This window comes from Plectrocnemia conspersa, unplaced genomic scaffold (assembly GCF_051122295.1).
Source record: "Plectrocnemia conspersa isolate PC_06_02 unplaced genomic scaffold, ASM5112229v1 ptg000002l, whole genome shotgun sequence".
NCBI lineage: Eukaryota > Metazoa > Arthropoda > Insecta > Trichoptera > Polycentropodidae > Plectrocnemia > Plectrocnemia conspersa.
In genome coordinates this window covers 25123721-25136184 of record NW_028277166.1, presented here as the reverse complement: position 1 = coordinate 25136184, position 12464 = coordinate 25123721, and positions in this window count along the sequence as shown.

Below are 12464 nucleotides of genomic sequence, written 5' to 3'. Positions count from 1 at the left end.
AAGCTAGAAGATGAAATGATGTATTATTGAAGAACATTTTCAAGTAATTCGCTATGGATATATATTTAGAATTACTTCCTCTATAAATAAACGCTTTCAGAAACGCCTATGAATCTGTAACAAATTCACTTGACACACCATATTTTTTTCCCTTGAAACTTTGTGACCTATCCCCCCTGCGTAAACGTTAGGGTGAGTTTATTTAATGTGTGTGTGTGTTGAATCCACCTGTTTTGGGTTCGGTATTCACAAAAAAAGTGACCCTCGTGAAAGGAGATACTTGTGAAAGACGTCCGATGGTAGAGGTTCATCTTAATGGTTTTTCTTGTATCAAATTGAAAGAACAAAGAGCTTCACAGCAAAATTTAGTTTTTTTATATTAATAAATATTTTATTAAAATAGTGCATATTTATCAAATAGAGAAGTTTCATATTAAACATATATTAATGGATAAAAATATTGTGTTTTTGAATTTTAGGTTTGAGTTACATGAACTTATGGTATAATCCACGATTTGAGAAAATGCGAGTGGCATGCTAAACTGCTTCTTAATGCCCTTTTACTGTGGAGTTATATTGCTCGTTGTATATGATTCATGAACATCTGAAAAAATAATGAAGGGGAGCTCTAATCTTTGTCTAACTGCATCATCCTTTTGCTTCTCAATCTCTTTTATGTTTCCAAGGTCAGGTATTTATAACAAAAGTTAAGCGTTAATAATCTAATAAACAACAATAAGAAAGCACCGAATTGAGGCTAATTTATTAAATATATCTACTTCAACATTTGCTCTCATTTTTTACTTAATTAATGACTATACAAATATATATAAAAAATAAAGTCTTCTAGACAATTTATTAATATGATTCCACTTGCAGCAAACTTCATGTGTTACACATGGATTCGAATATTTCTTTGTTGTATTTTATCACTTTTATTTTTTATAGCAGTTCATTAAATCTTAACACGCGTTTGTTGAATCACAATAAGGGTTTCACTAACCACCAATATAAACAGTCACATTTTTATAATGCGTACCAACTTTATCAAGTGTTTGCTTTGTAGGAAAATTGAATGGACCATTTGTACAAATGACTATTGTTGTTATATCTTGACGACACACGAGTACAAATGACTATAAAGATATCTATTGAATGCAGTCATGATTCAATAATGATTAAAGCGGCAATGTTCTGATAACAAAAATGGTATTATTCTCTTAAACCAACTGTGTAAATACTGAATCGCCGCTGGCGTATGACACTAAGTCAACTTTTGCTAGAAATGCTTATAAACAAATCGTTAAACCGTAACAGAAAGCAATAAACATTATTTTCTTCAGTCTATAAATTCGTGATTTTGCTTCGTAGTTTATTTTAGAATTTCAAGGTTTCAATAATGATAACTAAATATTTTTATCGAATCAAATGTGATAATTTAATAAGTTTTGGAAATTTTAAGTGATTAACTTTAAATCAAACTCTCGTGGTGTTAATGCGTTGACATTGAAAATTCGTATGTGTTTTCCGCATTGTTAAAACGTGATATAGGTGTGACCAAAAATATAATCAAGAACTCGAAGAAGTTCCATTTAAATGTTGTAATACTAAAATGTATGGAGAAATTATTATGTAAGTGTGAAGATAGCTGCAAGATAAATACACATGTTACATCAGAGGAAAAATATATGATAATATAACGATTGATGTGTCATGTGATTATACATAATTGCAGAAATTATAGCTCTTACATGAACCAAGCTAAAAATCTCTCATCTGACGATGTAGTATTTTCGTCGAGATCCGCCAAAGGAATGTGTTGCTCTCCGCCGCCATCACGTCAATGTTATCAGAGTGCTACCTAGTTTTGGCCATAATAAAAAAATAGGCCGCCACAGTACTCCCCTCCTAGCAATTTATAATCACGTGGTGATTATCAGCTTAGCGGATGGATAGTGACGAGTTGCAATTAGTCACAAATTGGGCCGCTGCAGTGTTATTTATCGATGAAGTATATTGCAGTTACATTAGTGGTGTAATGATCGACGGACGAGGCGCCATATAAATAAATAAATAAAGAGGCCCCACAGCTGTAATAAAAAAAAATATATATTCTTCTAATAGATTTTTTCGATCTTTGGAAAAATATTTTTGTGGATAAAGGATAGCTATATTATATGACCTCAGATCAAAACATCTGTGGAAAAAATAATGAAGCATTTGGAATAGTTATTTAACCAGTTCAACGCCAAGCAAATTTCTATGAATTTGCTCTGTAGGCCACCATTTTCAACCCTTTAAATTATTATGAAAGAGGAACATTATTTACCTGGAAAATCACTGTTTACTTTCCTTTTTATTAATTTTAACATAAAAGTGAAAAAAAAGCACAGAAATAACAAGTTTTAAAAACCACTGTCAGGGCTGCCACACACAAATATTATATGTAATTTATATTGTATGTGGTTTATATTATATGTTTTTGGTTGTTTTTAATATTTGTATGGGACACGATAATTTCCGTTGTTTTAATCAAAACCTTTTATCAAAATGGCGGCTACTTCATATATTTAAAAAATTTCAACTTTGTCAAAAAAATAAAAAAAAAAGTAAATATGGCAATAATGTTATAATATAAACAAAAACAAAATTCAAATTCAACAAATGTTTTTTTTTACAAAAAATTAATATTGTAAAAAAAATATTGTAGCAGCCCTAACAACGTCTGTATGCTCGATCGTAAATAATAAAAGAATGGTTCAAAAATTGCACATTTTAACGATCACATTCCATTTAATAGATGTCTCTGTATTAAATTAACGAAAAAAAAATCAAATTTATTAATAAATGTGTCCGTAATAACATTTGCGTGCCTGCACGCGCTGGCGTTTGACGGTCCGACAGCTTTGGCGTGCAGGCACGTCACTGGCGTCTAAAGGGTTAAATGAAGCGATGATTGCTAAAGAGATCTAAAACATATACAATTATAAAAATAGACAACACAGAAGAATACATTGTACTCTAGAAGCACTTTCAGTATCACAATGTCTCAATACATTTTATTTAAAAAAATAAAGTAAATATTGTTATTTTGCAGTTTGTAGTCGATCGGCAATGGTTGATTGGGAAGTGAAAGATGTGGGAATTGACAGTGGATACTGACCCTATGCTCCCAACAAGTAACGCCTTGAGCTTGAACGTGCTTCGAGGTCTGAAATTATGCAAGTCTCGTCTCATCCGAGGTCCTGAACCTGAGATTCATGCTTATGAAGCGGCTATTGTACACCTTCCACTACGCCTATCTCCAGACGATGTTAAACGGTGGAACGCGTGATGTAATGCAAGTGCCTTTTGTGACATGATTGTCGCTTCCAAACACGTAAATGTATGGAGGCAATAAATTGATAGTTTTTTCTCTATATGTGCAGCGTTGGGTGTGACTAAAAATCGCTTCGGAGAACAAGATGAAGTGTGACGGTTTCTATGTTTTTGTTTTTGTCTGTTTTTTGATGAATGAATGTATTTTTTACGTGTGACACATGTTATTCAACATGGAGTCTAGACTAAATAATGTCACTACAAGAAAAATAAACGTGAAGGTATAATTGAAACATGGTAATTTAATTTATCTTTTATTTAAATGCGTATGGCAATGACACTCATCACAAGCGTAACAAAATTTATGAAAATTAATCACTCCTAGGATGAATATGACATTGGATACTACAAATGCAAGGGTAGCTGTACATGGAGAGGTGACGAATACCTGCGAGGTTAATGTGGGTGTAAGTCAATGAAGTCTCTCCTTTCCAAAATGATCTTCAACCTAACGAAAATTGTATCAAATATGAGCAAGTACGAGTGCTTTAGTGAAAGTTAAAAGTTGAATGTTGAAAATAGTACAGTTATAGTATAAATGGTAGCTAGAATGACATGTGCAAATGTCACGTCGCTACTGTTCTAAACGTTGCTACACAAAAAACATGTTTATATCGATTAAAATATTAAAAAAATGTAAAAAAGATGTAGTTGTTTTTTTTTTATATTTTTCCAAACCAATACATGTATAATGCAATTTTACTGAAGTGTTTTGAAATGAAAATTATGAAACCTATAAAACCGCAAAAGAGGCTTTCAGCCCAGTGGCGTAGCTAGGGTATGTGCCACCCAGAGCGATCCTTAAAATTGCCGCCCCCCCCTCCCCCAAACATTTTTTGCAGGGTCATAAAATCAGCATTTCTTAAAATAATAAATTGTTTTTTATTAAGTTCTTGTTATTCGTGGATTTATATGTTTTAGTGCATTCAGGGTTAAGAACCATACTAAACGATCCCATCGCGAATATGCCGCCCCCATGCAAGTGCCGCCTGGGGCGGCCCCCCCCCCCATAGCTATGACACTGTTTTAGCCGCCACAGGCGGGCGCCTGCTCTGCCTGTGCATTTCACTAGCGCTGTTTAAAAAACTCGTCCAATAAAGATTAATGAGTCCTTAAAAGTTTGAAATAAATTACAAATTAAAATACATTACAGTGAATGTGTTTAATCAATAAAAATATATTTTCACTGGCATTTCAGTAAAAATATATCGAAATACATTTAGATATATATTTCTACTAGTAAAAAGTTGTAGATTTTTTTACTATAAATGTGCTTAAGTGCTACTAATAGGGGCGTAAACCCAAACTTGCCATCTCTTTCTAAATTATGAATAATGATGAAATGGATAGCTCTCTAACTGACCGTGTTAACGCAAATAGAATATAGATAAAATATAATTTCACTGAAAAATACGCATTCACAGTATAATATATAATAAAATAAAACAAAAATCGTGTTGTAAATTATAAATCATACAACTATTAATAAATATAATAAGAAAGCAGATCGGAACTATATTCACCAAATATTTTATAACATATTTTGTATGTATATTTATATATGCAATATACTCGTATATATACATATTTATACCTAATAAAATAAATGTTATTAAATTTCGAATTATTAATTAGTAAGATTTACTAAGAAATATCAAGATGAATATTTATGACTCAATTAATACATTTTTAAATTGAAATACTTATTATTATAAAGCATATATAATTTTCATGAGTATTAAATATAGAAATTTTCGATTGAATTATACAATTTTTTGTGGTTTTCATTGTTTTTTTAAATATGTGCTAAAGTTAAATTATAACTGCCTAGTTCAGTTATTTTATTAAAATATGATTCATTCTATACCACATAAGTCACTGGATCCGCAAAAATAGTGTAATTCGATTACATGTGTACATATCGAAAAATTTGAAAACATCACAATTTACAAGAATGACGCACGCGAAACATGATCGTAAGAATCAAATCGGGAAAATTTAATTCTTTGAAATCAAAATTTGAGACGTTAAATTTACCTCTTGCAATCTTCGTCGATTTCTCCGAACTGTGACGACTCTTCCGCAAAAACTTTGGTCGTGTTTTTTTATGTCGTTGCTTGTTTATCACCGTAGAGTTAACCTTAACATTTCCTTTCTCTGGTTTTTTCGCCGACCTTCTCGGCTATCGTTGGGTCACTAAACTTTGTGTTGCACTCGACTGATACGTTTCATTCGTATCAGTGTTTTTTTGAAATAAAACAGTATATCATTATCAACATATATCAACAGACCTTGGTGCGTAGGAAATGTATTTTACAACTAGTGATAACTGACATTTTAAAAATCTGAAGCGATTAAATTGAACCATTGAGAGCAACGATTAGATTATTGAAATAGTAAATATTGAAGCAACATCATATGTATAAAATCATTGCCAATGCAACGATATTGCGTGGTAGCCAAGGGGTTAAACGCATCTTTCAACCACAAATGAGCATTTGTCCAACCATAAAGCTCCTCGCCAGCAGAGGAGGCTTTTATTGTTATTTTAGTAGCGTTGTTAATTTCTCGGAACGAACAAGCAGACGCATCGACGTTGAGATTTGAAGCACGTTTCCAAACACCACACATCCATCCATTACGAATTCTTCTAACGTCCCCCTTAGTACCCATTTCTCTCCTTTTGCCCTCTGAAAGTCGACAATTCTTTGTCTCACAATAATTTTAATGCATTTCAAAAATCCTCCAACGTCAATAATGATAATGCAGATTTATTGTTGATCCAAACACAATTATAGTCTGGCAATGGATTTAGAATTTTTGGCACAATGTTGTTAAACATATTTCGCTTGGATCAAATGCAGATGCTCGTGATGGAATTATGAAAAAAATAATGAACAATTTGCATACGTGACACTATGACTTGCCATTATATACGACGCTCTATGTACATTATTATTAAGCATCTTATTTTTATCTGATATGTAGTGTGTGACTTTTTTTCGTCGAATCGCATGTGTGTTTCAAAGTAATTTATTTTTTTAGAGCATTATATCAATTGCCAATAACCACATTCACATGTAGGGTTACCAATTAGTTATATTGCTTACGTTGAACGTAATTAATGATCGAGATAAACTATCTTAACCGCCTGGAATTTAGAACATTTCAATGAGAAATTGACAACTCAATAAGTCGTTAATATTTTCCATATTAATTTACTAATATAATAAAAATTCTCAATTTACAATGTTTTTAACCGTTTCAATGCCGCGCAAGACTTTTATCGCTCGATGCGGCCGCGCAAGACTTTTTTCTCTCCCGCAAGAAAGTATTATTTACCCTAAGAAAAAAATATTGGGTTTGGTTTATAGAATCGTTTATGAAGAAGCAATAAAAATTATGATAATTTGAATAGCGAGTTTTAGAACCACGAAAACATTTTTTGTTTCTTGAGCGGCGCCAGGGCTGTGTATTTTCAAATAAAATATAAAATTAATATCAAGAAAATTACAACATTAAGCCCTTTTAGTGACGTAAAATGAGTTAACAAGTGCTTTCCGAACGTTTATGACATGTTTTTTTAAATCTAAAAATACACGGCATTGCGGCACAAAGTTTAAAAAATGCTACGCATCGAATAGTAATATTGCGTGAAAGCAGAGGTGCACGTATTTTTTTTATAATTGCAAACTTTTTAAGATGTGCTAATTTGTGTGTCACGTAGTGCCCAATTCACGTATTGTAAGTCGTAATATTGTTATAAAAGTCTTAATATGAACGTTAGATAACCGAGCGTTTCTACTGCGATTTTATTGCTTTTGACGTGGATTCTAAATAAGGACCCCTTGATTTTGGTCAGAAAAATGCGTCTTTTAATGAAATACTATGAATCTTAATGAAATGGAAATATTAAAAAAAAAATTGTTACCCCCTCCTGGAAAAATCTAAGCGAAAAGCGGCTGCTTTCTTAAACTTTTAAGTGTCGTTTCAGCGTAGCTCTGCTTGATTTTAGTGCATCTTGAACCCTCATAGTGTTATCATTGTATGGAATGCGTAATATGTTAATGTTCGGCTAAATTTTGCACCGGCCTTTTCCCTTATTCACGGTTTTTACGCTTTGAAACTGTTAATGGACACCGTTTAATAGACATTCCCTAAGATAAGCAATAATATTTGTTACGCCAATGAGAAAAAAATAATTTTCTAAAACAGTGTTGCGCTACCATGGATTCCGACTAGGGTTCTCAATTATTCGTAGTTTTTAACTATTCGAATATAGAATAAAAATGGATGAAACATTCGAATATATTCATAATTTTTAATATTAATTTATTTAACCAATTATGCAAAAAATCAATTAATTGCGTTTAATTAAATTACTATTATCGGTTATTAATAATTATTTTATATATTCAATAATTACTTTCATAATCATTCAACTTTCTGAATTTTATAATATATGCATAACACACTGCTGTGCGATTTTTACGCATTTTTTGATCATTTCAGCTTTTTTAAATCCCCAGAATTAAGATCAGCTGCGATTAAATTAATTCAGTAAAATTAATGAAACATTTTAAATACATCATTTTATCGAATATATACAATAGCTAATAATGCTTGGAATGGATTTTATATACATAAAGATTTGCATATAAATTAAATAACTAGAAATAAATCAATCGCGATCGAATTATTGAACTGATTGAAATTAAATCTTTGCGTTTTGAAACAAAAAATACAAAAAACGTAACACGAACTTCACCAAAATTTGCGACGCATATCTGTTTTTGAGATAAGCACTAAACGATAATAAATGGTGAGCCTTTCTAACATTTTGTTTCTTTTGTTTCGAAATTCTGCGAATTTCGGTCATAGTAGACACACCGATAAACATTATATTTACATTTTTCGTAAAAATCTCGATGGCTTATATTCTGAATATCATAAAATGGTAGTATAAGTCCCACGGAAATTCAATAATAGACATTTAATTGAGACTGATGTCTAATTATTATAATATATTATTATCAGTTATATTTTAACACATTTATATAACTCGTATTACGTTATAAAGTAGGTTAGTGTACTGCTTAGTGTACTTACTTCTGCTTAGTGTACACACGCTTAAAGTCCCTTTGGATACGATTGTTCTGATTTTGATTTACAAAAAGTACTCTTTACCAATTATTTATTATGAATTCTGTACACTAAGTATTTCTTAGAATTATATACATAGTATATATTGCTTTACAGTATATAGAAAAAAAATAAAAAAGTTGGTCTTCAAGCATACCTAAAAAAATTAGATGGTCCTAGAACCAAGTCCGACTAGATTCAATTCCATTCTTATCTCATCTACCCTCATCTAATCGATCACATTGTTAGGGCCGTCCATCTTATTAACGATTCAGAAGGAGCGTCGAAACGTCGATTAAAAATGTCCTTCAAAAACTTGGTTCGAAACACAGGGACAAACAATCTTTTCGGTCCTGGGCAAGTTTTCCTCGACCGATCCGGGCCGAGTTCTTGTTATGTAAAATATCCAGTTTTCGAGTTCCGAGAATTCGCCCATGGGCGTCTCGCGACATTTTATTGTTTCGCCGGGCCCGTCTTCTTTCTTTTTTTCTCTCTCGCTTCGTTTTTCTTTATTTTCTTTCATGAGCATGCGTCGCTCGTGACGTAGAAATGAGTTTGACCTCATGACGCGAGTCACGCTTGCCAATTTGGTGCTGCAAAATGTACAGTGACGTAGCGAGCGAAGGCGTACGAACGATTCCAGGGTCGGAAAAAGCAAACAAAAACATGGAAAAGAAACACGTATATGTATGCTATATACGTATTATATCAATGAAACAATCTGAGCGTGTATCTGTATCTTCCGTGTTTGAGATAAGGTATTGTTAATTGGTTCCTGAATTGACGGAACACATAAATTAATAAGACGTGTTGAAAATCAATTTAAGTTGATGGGTTATTAGTTATTGTAATCGACAACTCTCTTTCAAATTAGTATGTCCTCAATAAGTCATACTTCATGTTTTTCCTCAATCAGGACATATTCTAATTTAATTTTGTTGTCGTTTTAATTTATATTGGTTTATTATATAGGTATCTATAGAGATGTAGAACTTAAATAATGAAGAATTATTCTATAAATATTAAAAGTATTTGCTGCACATATGAGGGTAGTTAAATCTCTTATTTTGTGGCAAAGTTCAAGAAGTTCGCGTTTAGCAGCCGAATATTAGCAGTTCGGCCTGCGGAAAATTACTTAGTACACCGGCTCAAAAACTAATAATTTAAATTTGTCGTGCTGTTGGTTGTTTTTTCTAATGATGCAAGATCTCGTATTTTGATTGTTAGATTATTATATTGTAAAGTAGACGCGAGATATCATAGCTATATTAGCGTTCAATTAAGTGCTTTGTTTGTTTTATGTATTTTTAGCTTGGAAACACGTATAAAACGACTAGTTTTTGACGTACAGCTGTGGCCAATTGAAAATTGACATATTTTGATTATTTTATCAACTTTGATGCATTTTTTACACGTTTTTGAATTTATAATTGTTAACTTTTGTTTTCCGTTAATACTGTTAAAAATACGGGTATTATAAAATTAGGAATATATAATTGCGTCAATTCTGGGAAAGGTGTATTTTTTTGTTGTCTCAGCAAGTGCATAATGGCGAACCTCCAACTCAACACGTGCGCGCGACCCTTTTTTTTGTTCTAAAAAAAGAAAAAACTAAACCCAACAATATGCTTACTATGTTTGCCCCTTTGCGCGATATTGTGAGCACGTATGTGCCATTTAAATGTAAGTGTAAAATTACATTATGCCTCAATGGATATTTGTATCAAACCTAAGAAAACCAATCATGTAAAATTTGCAACTTTTTTTAATAATATGTTCTTTTTTATTGCAAATTTAAAAGTTCAGTATTTCTTCAGTAAATCAAAAGTATCGGGCCATGCATTTATTATAATTAACACAACAATAATGCGAAACCCTCGAACGTGTCGTGCATATTTCCACTTCGCTTTTCAATACACGTGGTTCAGCGTTGCACAACCTTTTGTATGCAAAAAATGTTTTCGTCCCAGCGAAAGGCCATGTGTATATGCAACGTCTTCTTTGTTTGTCGATTTAAACGTGTCAATCCATTATTGCAAAATTCGACACGGCGAAAACGCTGCGCTTGTCGATAAACCTTTTATACCTTTTTGGCCTTTCATGATCTCAATAAACAACGAATTATATTAATGCGGAACTTGGGACATTGAAAATTTATAAAAGAAATTCGTATCTCATATAAAGAGGTATTGTATTCGTCTAAATTTAGACATCGGTGTAAATCATATTACTACAAGAAGAACCGTGGATCTGCAATGAAAATAAATTAGCATTTAATATATGATAATTTGTACATTATGTTAAAATTATAATCAAAAAGCAAGCGACCGACGCAATTATAAATACATATAAAAATGCCGAGAGCGCCATTATCTAGATGGCAGTAATAGTTGCAATTAACTGCAGCTTCAGTCTTATGCAAGAAACAGTTTAGTTAATGTGATTATTTTCACAGGAACATGCCCGTTTAATTTGAATGCGATTATGGGTTTTTAACTCAAATAACTTCTTGCTATATATATACATAAATATAGGCTTAAACTTATTTTTAATCGGTAAAATGAAGAATGACGTCTTCTTGATGTCTTCACATTTTTCAATATATTATGATTTAGTATTCCATAACATACGGTCCGTCATAACACTAATAATATTGATATTCGCAGCTACTTCGTAACAATACTAATTATTTTATGTCACGTTAATAAGTATTATTAATAAATCTAGAAGCTGGAGTTACAGAGAGTTTAATAAGAATACTTAAAATCCTCCTTGAAGTTAAAAATTGAGAAGAGAGAAGCCGAGTTTCATTAAAAACTTAAAAAACATACATAAATTTGTGGCAGCTGTATCAAGACCCGACAATTTATAGTATCATTTTTTTAATTTCAAAACTCAGACTCACTTTTGCATGACACCTAAAATAATCTAGATTAGATTATTATTTCCAATGACATAAGCAAATTAAACATACATGTTCTTTGCTCGTCTGTTAGTGATTTTTTTTAGTGATTTACAAATAAACAATTATTGAACTATACATCTAAAATCTCGCTACTTGTTTTTATATCTACATATATAAATAAACAAAATTGATTATAAGAGGAAAAAGTATTTTAAATAAATAAAATGTGGCAAGTTATATTTTAAAAATACCGGTTTTCAAGTAAACATCGTAAAATTTAAAACTATTAATAAAACGAACATATTTTAAATCACCAAATATTTATCAAAAATTTTGACGATTACTTGACTCCTTTTTTTTGGTAAATAATTAAATTTATAGTTTCATAGCGCTTCTAATGATAAAAAACTGGAAATGTCTAACTGCGTAATTAAATGATATTTTTGGCAAATAAAAATAATATTGTAAAATAATTATCTAATTAATTGAAGCGTTTTTAATTCAGAGAACGTAGCAATTTATTTAGAAAAAAATCAAAAATCATTATTATAAATATTATTTAACACTAAAATAAAAACCCAAAACTATGGTTCAAAAATATGTGTATATAGAATATACTACATTTTTAAATCATTTTATAATACTACTAATAATGTATAAAAACTCCACTGTTGACTAATTGTCGATCAAGATTTTGTCGTTTCCCATAAGACCTTACTAAGATACTAGATGACATTTGCAAAACTAAAACGTCCACAAAACCAAGGACTACTTCGATTCTTTATAGGTATGTATATATTGCTTTAATCGTTCCAAAGACACTTTTATAAATACAGAAACTAAAAATAACCATGCACTTCCTTGAACTCGATCAGCGTCAGATATTTTTAAACATGTTCGTTAATGTAAATAATAAAATAATAGGAACGTCTGACATTTATACGCATGTTGGTTAATATAAATAATAAAATAATTGTAATTTATTGAAAAGTTTTGGAATCGCGAGGCCAGACCAAAACTTTTTATACAGAACATAGCT